This window comes from Sciurus carolinensis, chromosome 12, assembly GCF_902686445.1.
Source record: "Sciurus carolinensis chromosome 12, mSciCar1.2, whole genome shotgun sequence".
Classification (NCBI taxonomy): domain Eukaryota; kingdom Metazoa; phylum Chordata; class Mammalia; order Rodentia; family Sciuridae; genus Sciurus; species Sciurus carolinensis.
Window position 1 is genome coordinate 11,552,228 of NC_062224.1, and position 16,073 is coordinate 11,568,300.

Below are 16,073 nucleotides of genomic sequence, written 5' to 3' on the forward strand. Positions count from 1 at the left end.
AAGGGTTTGTTTGATATAAATAGATACTTCATTGTTTCAGGAATAAGTATTGAAAATTATTATATCTTGCTGTTTTATGCTTCCCGTAAGCAGTATGAAATGTCCTTCTTTATCCCTTCTGATTAACTTTGGTTTGAAGTCCACTTTATCTGATATGAGGATGGAAACCCCTGCATTTTTACTGGGTCCATGTCCATGGTATGTTTTTTCCCATCCTTTCACCTTTAGTCTGTGGATGACTTTTTCTATGAGATGAGTGTCTTGAAGGCAGCATATTGTTGGGTCTTTCTTTTTAATCCAATCTGCCAGTCTATGTCTTTTATTATTGAATTGAGGCCATTGACATTCAGGGTTATTTTTGAGATATTATGATTTGTATTCCTGGTCATTTGGCTTCTTTTTGTTTTTTTTTACTTATCCTTTGATTGACTTTTCCTTTAGGGTAGTTCCTCCCTATGCTGACTGGTATTATTGATTTTTATCTCCTCCTCATGAAATATTTTGCCAAGAATGTTCTGCAGGTCAGACTTTCTATTTGTAATTTTTTTAAACTTTTCTTTATAATGGAAGGATTTTATTTCATTGTCAAATCTGAAGGTTAGTTTTGCTGGGAAAGGATTCTTGGTTGGCATCCGTGTTCTTTCAGAGCTTGAAATAGATTGTTCCAGCCCTTCTTGCTTTTAGAGTCTGGTCTGAGAAATCTGCTGATATACATATTGGTTTCCCCTTATATGTAATCTGATGCTTTTCTCTTGCAGTCTTTAAAATCCTATCTTTATTTTGTATGTAAAGTATTCTCATTATAATGTGTCTTGGTGTGTATCTGTTGTAATTTTGTGCACCTGATGTTCTGTAAGCCTCTTGTATTTGATTTACCTTTTTATTTTTCAGGTTTGGGAAATTTTCTGAAATTACTTTGTTGAACAGGTTGTTCATGATTTTGGTTTGTTTCTCTGTGTCTTCCTCAATCCCAATAGTTCTTAAATTTGGTCTTTTCATAATATCCCATAATTCTTCATGACTTGTTAACATCTTTTCAGTTTGTTCAACTTTATTTTCAATATTAAATATTTTGCCTTCGTTGTCTGAAATTCTGTCTTCCATGAGATCTATTGTGTTGTTGATGCTTTCTATTGAGTTCTTAATTTATCATTTCTTTCATTTAACGTATTTTTTTTTTTCAGAATCTCTATCTCTTTATTCATGTGTTCTTTTGCTTTCTGCATTTGCTCTTTTAATTGTCTACTAGAATGGTCATGAATTGCCTGCATTTGCTCTCTTATCTATTTCTTCATGGATCATTTTAATTATACAGATTCTAAACTCTTTTTCTGTCATTCTATTGCCATGCTGTCATTGGATTCTATCACAATAGCATTTTGGTTTGTTAGGGACACCTTCTTCCCCTGTTTTTTTCATATTGTTTCTATATATTCCTCTTTAGCAGTGAAGATCAAAGATCCTGAAATTCCCCCCTGCAGGCTTATTATGACCCTGCAGTTTTCCACTACCTCTTCTTTGAAGGGGAGATGAATAGAAGTAGCACCCATTACAGAGAACATATAGCCCTGAACCAGATAGCCCCTATAAAGACTTTGACATTTTAAAATAAACAATATCAGTTTGATTACTATTTACAGTATTTCTAGTTGTGAATAATAGGATAGGGAAGGGTGTAGGATGTAAGTAAGTAAATAGAGATACCTGTGAAAGGTCCTCCAGTCCCCTGTAGGTATCTCAGGAAGGGAGCCACCCATCCAATGATGATGGTGACACTCTCAGGAATAATTCAAAATGCCTGCACCAGCCTCCAAAGTTGCTGGGGAGCCCCAGTGAGGGTGTGCTGAGTCAGCATGGATGCAGGTGCAGCGTCCCTCAGCAGTAGGGGGTAGGTGGGCGGGCTCAGCTACCGGTCTCTGACCTCTGTGTTGGGGGAAGGCTCAGCGCCAGGTTCGACATTGGTGTGTATAATTAGCATTTTCACTTTTTTTCTCATTTGTCTGTTTACATTGACTCTTTCATTTTGCCTCTGCTAATGCTCAATTTCTATTCTCTCTTTCACCCTTCCTTTAATTTTTCACTTCTGTCTTCTCTCCTCTTTCTTCTTACTCCTCAAATTCTACATCACCTCTACTTTCTCCATGTCCTCAATTCAAAATTAAAAGCTGTTTTGCAAACTACATGTTTTTGTTGTATGCAATGCCTGTCTCTTTCATTTGACTTTATTGTGACAACAAGCTATATATCATAACAGAAAATATCTGGGTTAATGCTGTATATTGTTTGATTTCTTATTGTTATTTTTTTCTCTCCCAAAAGAATGAGGTTCTGGAAACCTTCTGGAACACTATAAGGCTACATAGCAGAAAATCTACTGTCTCAGATCCACACCATTAGAAGGATCCACACACAAACAAAATGGAAATAGCAAGGTAACAAATTGATCTAAACAAACCAAGATACTCCAATAAGAAAATCCATCAACACCATGATGTAAGATATGTCACAGAAGGAGTTTTGAATGTGCATAATTAATCTAATCTGCTAGGTAAATGATGATGTAAGAGTGAAATCAGAGAGGAAACACAAGAAGTGAAAGATCACATCAATAAATTGAGATTCAAGCAGAAATCCTCAAAATGAAGGAACAAATAAACCAAGTAAAAATTCAATGGAAAACATCAACAGAAGGCTAGACCACTGAGAAACCATAGTTTCTGGCTTTAAAGATAAAATCCATAGTCTTAAAAATAAAGTTAGAAAGACAATGAACAGAATTTCAGAGAAATATGTGATAACCTGAAAAATTCTGTGAAAACCTGATATTAACTCAATTTAACATTGATTGGAAGAGATGACTCAGATATATAAAACAACAACATGCACAAATTTTAAATAAAATAATACAATGAAATAGCCCTAACCTAAAGAATGAAAATGGAAATATTATACAGGAGGCTTACATGACCACAAATACACTAAATTTCAATAGACTCACACCAAGTCACATTACTTTCAAATGCCTAACATATAAATACGAATAGATATTAAAGACTCCTAGAGAAAAATGACAAGGAATAAATAGAGAAACACAAATCCAGATCTGAGCCAAATTCTTAGCCAACCAAGAATACTCTATCCAGCAAAATTAAGCTTCACATATGAGGATGAAATAAAAATCTTCCATTAGAATTTGACTGCATTATGGTAAAAGAGTAGCTAAATATTGGAAACTCATGTCACAATCATGGATTGGAATCCTTAATATTTCAAATTAGTTTCTCTCCTAGTTTGGTGTGAGTTCCAATGCAATACCAAGCAAACAATGACAATCTGAGGAGGGACTGATGGAATGATTGAAAGTTCTTTGTAATAGATAAGTCTACAATAGCCAACATATTTTTAAATAAGTGAAGAAGTAAGGAAATGCTTTGTGATGTAGGAAAGAAAGTGTGATTTTCCACCATAATTAAGACTACAGGAAGAGCAAAGGAGACAACTTATGACAGAAAATAAGCTAGAAGTGTAGTTCCTATTCTTGGGAAGTTTAGTTAGTGATTAAAAAATTATATGTGTATTTAGATGATTATTTTCCATAATTTTAAAAAACTGCAGTAGAATTAAATTTAGAAGAAGACTATAACTCTTTTATAAAGTAATGTAAGAGATCATTGTTGAGTTTGTAGTATAAAAAGAACCATGAGACTCATCAATCACAGAGAAGGCTTGATGGCAACAATGGAAGAAGGCCTTTGTTCATGAAAATATACCAAAAGGAGAATGGAAGCACAAGTAGAATTTGGAGAGTATAGTTCAATTAATACATCTGAATCTGAAAAAAATTTCCAGAATGTATAAATGTAGTCAACTGTATACAAACATGCTGCCCCAGTAATTCACAACTCCCAGTATCCCAATTCTTTCCTATGTAAATTTTTTGGCATCTTTCATGAAGAGAAGGTATCTATTTCCCCACCTCCAAAGTTTTGCATGGTCTAAAATGTGCATTGGCCATAGAACTTAGCAGAAGCAGTGATGTACCCATTCTGAGAAGAGGCATGAGAAGGTTCTGCAAAGATTCATTCACTAGCTGGGGACAGTGGTATGTGATGAGCTCAAATCTGGGTCATCAACTGGTGGTTGTAAAGCTCTATGGAGGGAACCTCAAATAATAGAGTAAGCAGGACTGAAGCAGAAGAACTGCACTGCTCTCCAAATGCATAGGAGGGTTCATCACAAATGCATGAGAAGCCAGTGTAGCTGGAAGACATTCACAGAGTTTAGATCAAACCAAAGCAGAGTCAAACCAAAGAATCATGAGAGAAACAAATGTTCTCCATATTAAGAGTGGTTTGTTTTACATCTACTCTATGTAATGGTTCAAAAAGTTCTCCTACTTGAAAATGAAAAGATAAACCACTTAAATGGGCAATTCAAAAACTGAGAGTGGACAAGTAGAAACACTCAAAATGAATAAGAATGTGAATATTAAAATATATTGAGGATTTGGGGACACGTAAAATAAAATCATCCCATGTGGAATAAAAATAACCCAATACCAATTATCATTTCAGAAAAAAAAAAAAAAAACTAATACAATGATGTCAATTGGAAGGGTATAAAATACATGGCTACCACTGGTGAAAAACAAATTCCTGTGTATTATATTATCCTAATTCTATCTAGCTATACTGCCTGCCTGTCCCATTGAAGAGTAATAGAACACACTTATGAAGGCACCTGAAATCTTATATGCAGAGGACATGCTAGGAATATTGACTTGGCCCAATAATGTGTACTTGTATGTTTCAATGAAGCACACATGAAGGATACTGAGTAGGAATCTCAATGGCCACAGCCATCCTCCATGCTTGAATGTTCTCTTTGATCTGCTTCTCATTGAAACTGTGGGCCAGAACCACAACCCCTCACTGCAGTTGGTAGTGGAGGCAATCAGGGCAGGGGGCTGCTTCTGCTTATTTGCCAAGGCACAAAGAACTGGATCATCCAACAGAACTGGGTAACTCCGATCAATCCTGGAAGGAAAGACAGAAAGGTTGAAGTCTTGAGGCCAAGTTAGTTATGAGATTTTCATTTATTTCTGTTTATTTCCAGGAGGGTCTAAGGGTGTTTACTATGGTTTCAATTCAAAGGTATTTTACCACAGAGCCAAATGCCTACTCCTTTTTACTTTTTTTTTGAGACAGGAACTCAGTTTCTAAGGCTGTTGTCAAATTTGAAAACTTTCTGCCTCTGCCTCCTCTATCACTAGCATTACAGACAAGTACAACTATACCCACTCATAGAACACACTCAGGTCTGTTCAGATCATTCCTTATAGGAATCCTCAAATGCAGTGCATAGTCAAGCAGCATCAGAGTCTTATATGATCTTCTCAGAAATGTAAATTCTCCCCTCTCCCAGAGTCAATTGAGACTGATCTTCTGAAATCTGTGTCTTGAAGAGTATAAATAGTTCATTACCAATGGCATTTTTACAAAAATTCCCTGATATTCTTAATACCACTGATTGTCTCATTGAGTTCCCAGAGCACCATAGGCAAATAGAAAAATGTCTTTTAATTTGCAGAAGTCCAACAGCTCCCTCTAGTTCTGATAAACATGGCATTTTATTCTACTGTACGAAAGAGAAGGTATGTCATTCTATTTAATAGTAAAGTTAATATGAAAATATATGAGGGTAGGAATGATAGTACAGTTAAACATACATTATTACCTCATGTACATATATGACTGCATGACTGATGTGATCCTACAATACATATAATCAGAAAAATGAGTTTACATTTCATATATATATAATCTATCAAACTGTATAAATGCATTCTACTATAATCTACATCAAATTAGAATAAACAAATCCTTAAGAAAAAGAAAAGAAAAATTCAAAGAAAAAGAAGCTGAAGTTTTTTAAAACCTGAACTTCAAATTGTGCCAGAAATCAAGAATTTGATCAATAACTCACAGGAATAGGTTTGAAAGCCATTTGTTAGGTATTCTACAAGTGACATTTGGATGAATTTGTTCACCAAAGAATGAAACCAGACTGCAGAACTCAGGAAGCTTAAACTATTTCCTCCTAGACATAACCTATAAGAAAGAACTCCAATTAGAACTTGCCAACGTGAGGCAAATTGATCCCAAATTGAAAATTTCACTGCATGACAAGATCATGCACAAATGGAGGCTTGGAAATCTGAGGCAACCTGACTTTCAGTCAACAGTATAGAGATGATCCTGGGCAGGTCTCTGAAATCTTCCATGGGACTCCCATAAAAACTGGAAGGCAGGTTGGGCATACCCTCCATCTCCTTCCTGAGAAAATTCACACACTCCATTGGCAGGTGACTATATTCAGATAAATTAATGAAAACATACTATGTGAGAGATCATCTTCATTTCTTGGAGATATTTTCTGAGGTCTCTGAAAGTGAGTAGTTGAGTCTAAAATACACTTTAATGAGATTTAGAATGTGTTACATATAAATATGCAGATATACTCACATAAAACAACATCTCACAATGAATCCAACAGTCAACAATATTAGATACAGGGTAGAAAATATGAATGTGCTTTGTCATGCTCTCAATTTTTCTGTGTGCTTGAAAATTTTCTTGATAAAAATTGGGTAAAATTAATAGTAAAATTATTTTCAATTTATTAACATTAATATTTGAAATTTATAGTGTGAAATCAAAATATGTAAAATTTATGAATTTTATGATATATGTTTTCAATCAAAGTCCATTACTCTATGACTGAAAGTTGTCAAAATTAAGTGAGAGGAAAGAACAATGCAAAGAACTGATGTGATTACACAGTTGATTTGATGTTAGAAAGCATGGAAGAAAGTAAGATGGAGTCAGGCACAAGATCAACTGTGAATTCCGGTTAAAGTTCCTGAATATGGGCTTTGTCCACCATCAGTATTACCATAAGCAAGTAATTCCTCCCAATTCTATTTCTTTCATGAGCTCTTTATTTTTTCTAATTTATGCTTTTGAATTGAGAAAGTTTATATAAGAGAACACAAGCACTCAGGCACCCACCTCCACACAAATGCAAACCAGTGATCTTCTCTTATTTTCCCTCGTCTTGCTCCCTGCCCTTTCTTGTGTACTGGCCGTTGATTGTAAACACAATACCTTACACACCACATTCACACATCTAGTCTCTGGTCATGGTTCAGTGCTCAAGGACGAGCTGATCTTGACCCTGAAGCCAAACAAATAACCACTCTCCTTCTTGATCACCTTACATCACCAGATCTCTACAAAACCTAGGCACTAAGATCTTCCCCTATTTTTCACTATGGAGTCACCCAGTAGAAATAAAATTGAGACTCCCCCACATCATTCACCATAATGGCACTAATTTCAGTCACTTCTTTTCCACAAAGCCAAATGGACAGAGACACTGGACAAATTAAATCCTGGTTGTGGTGAAGAAACAAGGAGATGAATATGAAGTAGCAATGAGGCTCAGCTGTTGCAGACATGCTTATACCTGAGACCTGTTTTATTAAAGATCATCTCCAGCTGCCTGAGGTTAAAGTTGGACACACTGATGGACTTGGCCAATTCTGCCATCTTACACTTCTCCAGGATTTAGACAGGAAGGGTTGTGAAAACTCATTTCTACAGTCAACAATGTCAATATAAATGCAAGATAAGACTTTAAAGAGGAAGACTGTCAAGAAATGGCAACAACATTAACTAAATTTTTTTTAAGAAGGGAAAAGTGGCAATGATGTTAGGGAAATTGACAGCCACAAAGAGCATTTGTGTCTTCTTTAGAGAAACACTGCATGTGGAGGTAGGAGCTGCATCCTCACTGCCGTCAGTTCTTCTCCTCTATTACTGTTTTATTCCAGTAGTGCATTCCTCCTCACAAACTCAACGAATCCTCTTTAAAGATAATGATGTTTAGACAGAATTTCAGGAGAAAGCATGACCTGTATGCTGCCCTGTGTGGTCACACCTTGAGACACTCACCTCCCTTATGGCACAGAGATCTACAGTGTCATATATTATTTTTCCATTTTAAGCTCTTGAATAATGTTCTTTCCCTGGCTGGAATGGAAGTGATCATAACAATAGTCTTCCTGAATTCCTATGTCCACCAACAGCAAAGCCTAAGTGTATCTATGGGATGGGAAACTAATTCTCCATAAAATTAGTGGAGCATTCCTCTATATTCAACTTGCATTATGTTACTTTTCTTGTCCCTATACATTGCCTTGTGAAAATTCCTCTCTTTGACCTGGAGAGTTCATGGTTGCTTGTGATTGATCTCCTGCAAAAATGGACTTCATTGGTGACCCAGGCTACAATGCACATTATCTACCTGGAAATAAGAGGATCCTCAAATATGTATATGTAGCTAAGATGGTCAATAATTTTCTATTTAAGGTTGATTTGAAACTGTAAGATTATTTGACCCTACAAATATTAATGACCATGAAATTGAACTGTCCCAAATTCAGTTAATTTTATAGTATATTACCACCAATGAAATAATCTAGGACAAAAATCAAGCAAACCTCTAGTAATGCAGGTATAATTCTTAAATACTCAGACACATTTCTGAAGATGACTTCTATTCATTAATCTAAATGGTTTGGACTTCCTATAATTCATGAAAATTAGGTTGATATCAATTTATAATAGAAGCTTATTTCAACCACCTCCAATAATTATTGTTATGCTAATGCTGAAATGTAATAGGTTTTATGACACAAATGGCCTACCTTCATTGATAATGGATAATGAATAACATACAGGACAACATAGTCAAAATGAATTTTTTTAAGTGATCTTTAAAAAAGAGATTCAATTGGAGTAGCTCTTGTCCATGAAAAGTGCTCCAGAGCTGCAGAGGTTAAATAAAGGAAAATGTAGTGAATTAACATGCTACCCATATTTAACCGATTTTTTCATATTGAGACATTTATGTTTGGATACTGTTGATCACAAGGATGATATTTTCTCAGGTTTGGTTTGTAGCCATCTGACGTATTCATGTGAACTGGATTATATTTTTGGTTACTATTAGTCAACCAATGAAAATATGGTAGAAACTATTCCAGAGATATTATTTTTATCAAATGCCTTATTGAATCCCTGAATTCCATTTCATACAGAATTCAAAGTTATTACTAGTCCATCACATCCTTTCATTTCACATGATAAGAATATTTTTTTTTTGTTTTCAGAGCTGAAGGGAAACATATTTTAAACATTTTAATATGTACCAGACAAAAACCAAAATGCTTTAACTATATCTTCTTTACTACTCATTGACTGTTCTAAATTGTTCTGTGATAATAAGAAAAGTTAAAGTTGTTATTCAGAATAAGAAATTTCAGAAAGTTATCATGCAGGCAATGAAAAATGATCCTGTAATAATCCTCTCTGTTTCAATAGAAAATCATAGTGTTTATTGTAGAATCAGGAAAGTGAAGAAACTTTAAAATTATAAATTTGGAGACTGTAAGTAGCAATTCATAATAATTCTCTTATTTCATACTGGATTTTATATGTGAATAAACATTGTACCAATGTTCACATTCCATCAACAACTGATCACCAACATTTTCACTTCTTCAGATCACATTGCTGTAATTTTACACTAAAGAAAGGAAACTTTGATGTAAAGAATATGTCTTTTCTCTTCACAGTGCCATGTGCTATCTTGCCTTTAATGGCCATTCCCACCTCCTCTTCTACTTGGTAGGCATTCACACAAACAATGTGGCAGAATGCAACAACTATAGTTATTTTGGTGGTCTTTTTCATCTTACCACTAGGAATCTCGAGGAACAAAAAAAAAAAAAAGAAGATTTTTAGAATCATATAATGAGACATAATGCATAGTGAGCAAAGTGTGCAATTAAGTAGACTGAAAGGAAAATATTTCCAAAGTTTTCCTCAGATGACCTTGTAAGTTGATAAGAGACTAGCCTGCTGAATTTTGCATGCCCATTTCTCATCTGTAAGACATACGTAAATAGCCAAAGATCAATTGTGAATATAATGGGCAGAAGGAGTGAACTGACAAAATTCAGGTTTTGCCCACATCTTATTTCAGTGATGATTTTGTGGTAATGATCTCCAATTAATTTTGTCTAGGATTCTCCTAGTTAATGACAAAGAAATCTCTGCCACTCTCACTGCAGATAAACTGATACTTTGCAAAAATATACAAGAACTCAAAAATTTAATGTTGGGACTAATGGCATGTTAACTAACTCAGGCTGACTCCTTACTCCCTGGCGAGTGAGCTAGATCAAGGCCTCAAAGGTGGTTTCAATATTAATGATGATAAATCAGACCACCGTCAGGGATTGGTTAACAACAGTTCCACAAACGTGATGAGCTCGTGCTTGCCATATAGTCCTATGGGACTTTCACCTGCGTGAACCGCCCTCCCCCATGCCTTGCTGACCTTTAAGCTGGTTGGTTCCCGCCTAGCCCCCACCCTACATAAAAGCTGTGTGATTTCCTCAATAAAGGAGATTCCTGCTGTGCTCATGCGCTGACAGACCTCCCATCTCTGGTGTGTTTCCTTTGCTGCCAACACTCATCATCCTGCTTGGCCCCGTATTCTCCTCAGTTGGGCCCTGAGGAGGTACATCGGACCTTGTTGCCTGACAGGGAGCAACAACTGGTGCCCCGTGTGAAGGTGAAGTGGCCGACAGGCCAATCGGACTCCAGGTAAGTGTACTCCCATAAAATATGGCACAGTCCAATTCCAAGTCTGATCCCTCCCTTGACTCCCTTAGGAGACTCCTTAGAAGTAGAGGATTGGCACTCTCAGATAGCCAGGCGTTTCAGACCTGGAAGGCCCTCACTAAGGCAGCCTCTTGGCTGCCTGAAGAAAACTTGTTTGACTGGTTCACATGGGATCGTGTAGAACAACTTGTTAGGAAGAAGGAAATCAATTTAGGGGAGGGTCCCCCATTGGTAGTCTGCCCTACATTATCCGCCCTTAAGGCCTGCTTCTCTCCAGGACCTCCCAAAGGGGGCTCCAAGGCTACCCCCAAAGAGCCGCTGCCTCTGGATGGCGGGAAATCTTCCCGGCAGCCATTTTATGATACTGGGAGAGAACTCACTGACCCAACTTCCCCCCTCCCTGTATGGCCTTCCCAGGAAATGCTAAAATGTTAGATTGAGAGGAATGACTACCGATCACAAATTGGCCTATGCGGGGATGAAAGATCGCTCCTTGGGAAGGTGGATTGTGGCTACCAAAGATATTGGCACACAGCTTCCACAAGCGAGTGGGCAGATGGAAAGGGATTCCTTATCTTCAAGTCTCTTTTATCTTGCGCTTCTGTGCTCTTCCTGCAAACTCAAATGCCTCCTTCTTCTCCCCCTCTTAATCCTTCCTCCTCCTCCTCCAACTTCACCCCAGCCCAGCCCACCTAGTCCTCCTGCCACGAGGTCCCACATACGCTGGTGTGGAGGGAGTAACCAGCCCAACCATCAGTGGCATGTCCTAGTAAGGAGTATGATATAGTAGCCCCAGTCCCCACAAGTATTGGGAGATAATTGTTTCACAATTTTCTGCATCCAAACCTGAATTGATTACTAACCAGAAATAAGGGTTAAAATGCCCTAGGCATCAAGTTTCTGCTAGAACATTTTAGCACCTTTCAGATCCAGATCTCAGTCAAGGCTTACATTGAAATGTAAATAGAGAAAGCCTAAAGGCTCAGGTGGAGACTGATCTCAAACCCAAAGGAAAAAAAAAAAAAGAAAGAAAAAAAAAAAAAGAGCAAAAGAGTCTTACCTGAACTTCAGCAAAAGTAAATTTTATGGTGTTTTACTAAGGTAATTAACGGCCGTATCATTTTTCAAGGACTCTTTTTTTTTTTTAATTCTACATTTTTTTGAGCTCATGACTTTTTTGATCAGTTCTATTTTTTTTATTCAACTAGAATTTTTGAACATCTGTTACATTACAATGGAGATTCACCTATAAAGTTACAAGGCTTTTGACTTTGTGTTATTTGTATGTTGTGCTGTCTGATGTCATGTTTTGTCTGTATCAAAACTGAACGCTCCTAAAATTAAAATTTAAAAATGGATCCAAATATTTTTAATTCACGTGATTTAAAAAAGTTCAATTTAAATTGGGTAAACTGATAGAAGTAAAATGTCTTTAAAATTAACTCACACGTCTCTAGGTGGTCAAATTAATAAAATGTTGATGTTAATAAAATGTCTAACATCAATTTTTCTAGGACTTTCCTTCAACAAGATAAAGATGGCAAATACTATTCAGGACACTTGTCTAATATCTTGACTAAAAACAAGGTTATTAAGAGTTATGTCCTAACAGATTCTATATAAAAGGGTTCTAAAGGTTTCAACTGTGTTTCAATTAGAGTACTATAAATAACAAAATATTTAATCTTATTAAAATGGAGTAATTTATCTAAATTCAGAAATTTCTTAAGAGCTATTTCAGAATGTGAACAAAAAGGGGTCAACATATAGGAAAGAGAAAATAAAAGGTACTATTTATGGAAATATATTTAGTGAAGAACAAAATCTTTCTGGGTAAGAAAGTGTTTATGTGATGAAATACATGAGGGTCTAAGTTAGTGCTAAGAAATTCTGTGTGTAAGTAAAGAGCAAATTTCAACAAGTTTGCATGTAACTAAGTTGGTTGTATGTATGTGAGACAGTTAAAGCTATTTAAGGTTTTACCTAAAGTGAAATACTAATGTTTTGATATAAACCAAAGTTTAATCTATGTGGTAAAATGACTTGGTAAAATGACAAGGATTTCTTAGAAACACTAATTTACTCTTAACTTTGTGTCTATTAAGTTTTATTCTTTAGAACAATTAGTAGTAAAAATTGGGGTTTATACAATTATGGTTAAACAACTGTTAGAGTATTTTACTACGTTAGAGTCTAAATTTTTCTTTAAAAATTAAATTGGTTAATATAAAAGTGTCAAGGTAATTGTGAAATGGTCACTCTTTGTATATTAGATGCGTTCATATTTTCCAGGTATACAAGTTTTAAAGCAGGGTATTTATCAAGCTGCTATTCTTCAAACTAAACTTGTCTGTAATGGTAATTATAAAGAATAAATTTTATTGGGGATTTATTTCTATCATTTAATGTTCTATTATAGGACCTGTTATCAATAGGGTATATGTAAAATTTGTTACTTTTTACACCAAGATAAAAAATTTTAAGTGTAAATGTATTTCTAAAAATTAGATCCTGATATGTTTAAAGGTTAATATTGTGAAACATGAAAACATTTTGCCAGTTTGCCACACAAAAAGAAATGTTAAAAGCTCTCTCAGCCTTTCTTTAATTCATGTTTTAGATATAATATTAAATTGTGTTAACTAATGTTCATGTAGACTCAGGAGTCAATATATGTAAACTTCTTAAAATGACATTTAAGAAAGAGTGTAATGAGCAGTAGCAAAAATGGGACAGCAGTGATTGAGACTGGGGTCTCTGACCTCATGACTTTGGACAGTGGACTTCTTTGAGAGCTACACAGAGCTCCTAACATTGCACTTTGCAGCTCTACCATCTTAGATTTACAGGCTCAACTTGATTCCTTGGCCACTGTCATCCTGCAATGGTGAAGGAAGGAGGGCTTTGCCTGTTCCTTGGTGAAGAGTGCTGTTTCTACACCAACCGCTCTGGCATTGTACAAGATAAAATAAAAAACCTACAAGAAGATCTGGAATGTCCTAGGAGCAAGCTCCACTCTAATTTCCTCTGGACTGGGTTACACGGGTCGCTCCCCTACCTCCTCCTGCTTAAGGGATCACTAATCACCATTGTCCTTGTGTTCACCTTTGGGCCTTGCATAATCAGTAAGCTTATCCATTTCCTAAAAAGCTAGGCTGTCTGTAAAGCTCATGGTGGTCCGACAGCATTATACCGCCCTTCGTAATGATGATTGGGAGCCCTATAGGATCATGGATCACTCGTATCAGGACACTGGGGTCTAAGTGTCTCTCCCTTAAGCCCTGCTCCTCCTGAGGGGCCTACCTGAAGTGCTAAGGTGGTAGTCAATGACAGGTAAGATCCCCAGAGGAGGACAACCTAAGACAGGCACACCTTCGAGTATGGTGGACCTCCAAACTACTAGGGTGATGTTCCATGATGGGTAAGACCTTCCCAGGGGCAACCTAAGACAGACACACCCTTAGTATAAAACAAAAAAGGGGATGTGTTGGGACTAATGACACGTTAACTAACTGAAAGGAGCAGACATGACATGGATGTCTAACAAATAAGTGATAAAGCCCTTAGTGGACGGCAAAAGAAAAAGAGAGACATGAGTGTCATGAGAGCGCTGCATCAAGGAGATAAGACACCATCTGGACCAGAACTGGCAACAAGCCAAGAAAAAGGGTCTATAAACTCCCCTCTCAGAGATTTCCTCGGCTCAGCCCAGACCTCCTGACCAATCGACGTCAGCCAGGTTCGCGAGCCCCATTGACTATCCATCCGCCGAGACTGCCGAAACTCTACTACTCTGACGGCTTCACCATCAGCAGAGACCTGCCCATCCTCAATTCCCAGACCATCGGCCGGCCGGAGAGAGTTCCGAGACCAGCCATCGTCTGCTCTCCGGCTAAGATAATGTCACATTCGGGGTCCTCGGAACCCGCAACGCAGAGAGGACTTTGGACTATTTGATTGAGGTGTGATTATTTGCCATTCGATTTGATTGGTGTGTGATATTAGAAAGATTAAAGTTCGTGTTATCCTGAGTGTATCAAATAAAGCCAATTTGTTTGGAACCAAATTCTAGTCACTCGCCTCTCTGCCACTCACAACACTAACTCAGGCTGACTCCTTACTCCCTGGCAAGTGAGCTAGATCAAGGCCTCAAAGGCGGTTTCAAAAGTTAATGATGATAAATCGGACCACCGTCAGGGATTGGTTAACAACAGTTCCGCGAACGTGATCAGCTCGTGCTTGCCATATAGTCCTATGGGACTCTCGCCTGCATGAACCCCACTCCCCATGCCTTGCTGACCTTTAAGCTGATTGGTTCCCACCTAGCCTCCACTCTACATAAAAGCTGTGTGATTTCCTCAACAAACGAGTTCCTACTGTGCCTCCTGTGCTGACAGACCTCCCAGCTCTGGTGTGTTTCCTTTGCCACGGACACTCATTATCCTGCTTGGCCCCGTATTCTCCTCAGGCAGACCCTGAGGAGGTACATAGGACCTTGTTGCCCGACGGGGAGCAACACTTTAACACACACAAGAAACCCAATCCACAAATGAGTAAAGCAACTAAACAGACACTTTTCAAAAGTAGATATACAGTCAATTAGTACATGAAAAGATGTTCAATATCTCTCATCTTTTGCAAAAGCAAATTAAAACTACACTGAGATTTTACCTCTTTCCACTCATAATGGCAAATTTCTACAAACAGTAACTAAATATGTAGGGAAAAATGTACACCCAAGCATTGTTACTGGAACTGCAAATTGAGGCAAACATTCTGGAAAGCACTATGGAGATTCCTGAAGAAACTAAGATTGGAACCACCATTTGACCCCATTTTGCCACTTCTTCAAATACATGCAAAGGAGCTAAAGTTGGCATATTACTGTGCTGCAGCCACATCAATGTTCATAGTAGCTCAAATTACAATAGCTAATCTGTGGAACCAAATAAGGTGCCCTACACAGATGAATGGATAAAGAAATTGCAACATATATACAAAATGGAATATTATTCAGCCATAAAGAAGAATGAATTTATGACATTTGTCAATTACTGGATGGATCTGGAAACTATCATCCTAAGTGAAATAGAGTTCCAAGAAATCATATGTCAAAACTTCTCTCTGGTATTTGGATGCTAACAACTAACAAGGGGGAAAGGGAAAGAAAAATAGAACTTCAAAGGATTAGAAAAGCGGGAATGAAGGGAAGGGAGGGGGAGTGGAATGGGAAAGCCTGTGGAACAAACCTGACATATCTTTCCTATATCCATATGTGAATACATGACGATGACTCTCCACATGGTGTACATCCACACA

General features: G+C 37.1%; 1 pseudogene; it reads right to left on the reverse strand.

Moving 5' to 3' along the window:
• Window positions 1–4,808: 4,808 nt before the first annotated feature.
• On the reverse strand, window positions 4,809–15,439 carry LOC124961959 (aldo-keto reductase family 1 member C3-like; annotated as a pseudogene).
• Window positions 15,440–16,073: the final 634 nt, after the last annotated feature.